This window comes from Pholis gunnellus (genome assembly GCF_910591455.1).
Source record: "Pholis gunnellus genome assembly, chromosome: 11".
Lineage (NCBI taxonomy): Eukaryota > Metazoa > Chordata > Actinopteri > Perciformes > Pholidae > Pholis > Pholis gunnellus.
Genome location: NC_136538.1, coordinates 6,370,499 through 6,372,044, shown reverse-complemented (window position 1 = coordinate 6,372,044; position 1,546 = coordinate 6,370,499). Strand labels below are relative to the sequence as shown.

The window sequence follows — 1,546 nt, the reverse complement described above, 5'->3', positions numbered from 1 at the left end:
CCGCCTCGCTCTCGTACCCGGAGGAATAACCGTTCATTTCTGAAGCTGGAGAGATAAAAGAACTCTGGTTACGAACTGTGCTTGCGTGGTAAAAGACCTTTGGTTTAAAAGTTAGGAGTTGGTTTAAAAGTTAGGAGTTGTAGGCTGCTATTAAGTACTTACTCGGAGAGGCGCAGCTTGTCGGATGAAAAGGTGAGCAAAGGCTGGAGTCCTGCCCGCTGCTCTCCACTCGCTCCGCGTGCTCGACTGGCTTCAATGCTTTGGGTTTCGGCTGCAGGTAACCCTTGCCAAAAGTCGGCGGGCGCGGCTGCACCATGCAGGGCATGTGGGGCCTACAGGTCGGCGCGGTATCCACGCCAGCTCCGTGGTCCTCGGTCGGTGCGCTGTGGAGATGGCTCTGGGCCAGCCAGTCCACGGAAAAGTATTTCACCATGTTCGCAGTGCTGCTCAGTGACCTGCACAGTCACCAGATGTCAGAGGGAGTGTGTGTGGTTGCAAACCCACACTCGGCCGGGGGCCAGCTTTTATAGCGCCCTGGCCCCTTGGCTGTCAATTTGCATATGTAGAGGCCCTTGTTAACGCCCGATCGATCCCGATGATTAGGGGTTAATGGCTCGTTATTGAAGTCTTTACATATCCTGTGAGTGTGTGAAGACCTGGCGCCGCCGAGTCTGTGAGAACCCTCCTGAGCTCATACATTTGTCCGCCCCGACTGAAACCGGGGGGCTCTGCAGAAACAGCTGTATCTGCTGCAGAGGTGGAGACGCGCTTTCATGTTTTTCATACAGTAGCGCCGGAGCAAAGGTGTCAGAATAACCAGTCTTCTTAGTGGTCTCACTTCAGACAATACAGGTTAACTTGTCCATGACTGATCTAATGTCTCTGGTAATCTCCATGTGAGTGGACGGAAAGCATCCAGAGACGTCGGGTGGGAAGAAGTACAGGCCATGCCATTTCATTTCGAGGTGCTCTACTAGATTATCCATTTTATGCTCATGTACTTCTATTTTACCACATTTCAGGAGCTAATTTTGTACTCCACCATATTCATTTCACAACAATAATTAGTCAATTAGTCAAGATTTTAGACACAAGGACGTGAAATATTGTTCTCGCCAAGTACAACAAGTACAGCTTATTATTACAATTAGTACAAATGTTGTGACTTGTGATGAAGTATTTTACATAGTGTGGTTATTTCTAACAGAAATAATGAATACTTCTTCCACAGCTGACTTATCTATGTTGTGTGTGTGTGTGTGTGTGTGTGTGGGTGGGGGGGGGGGGGGGGGGGGGGGTATTTAAGGAGTGGCTCCAGATTGGAGCACTTAATCCTAATAATAGTGATCCCTGCATTACACAAGGGGACTTGATCTGTGGTAAATGATGCTCAGCTCTTCTGTTGTACTTCTGTACTATATCAAAATGGGGTGAAAGGGGGGCGAGTCCCTCTGGATGGTTTTCGTATTGACATGCCTTTGATACCCCGGTGAGCGCTGGCGCCGGCTACCCGCGAGCCAGCGTTTGGCACAGGCGCTTCAAACAT

The 1,546-nt window shown here is 49.6% G+C and overlaps 1 pseudogene across 1 annotated transcript in view; it reads right to left on the bottom strand.

The window, feature by feature from the left end:
- The window catches only part of LOC306703534, a 4,717-nt pseudogene extending 3,171 nt beyond the window's left edge, over window positions 1-1,546 (bottom strand). Inside the window, exons 1-3 of the transcript in view lie at window positions 1,511-1,546; window positions 163-768; window positions 5-45 (exon numbers count right to left, since the gene is read on the bottom strand). The product of the transcript in view is annotated as an uncharacterized misc_RNA (transcript). The remainder of the gene's footprint in view (window positions 1-4; window positions 46-162; window positions 769-1,510) is intronic.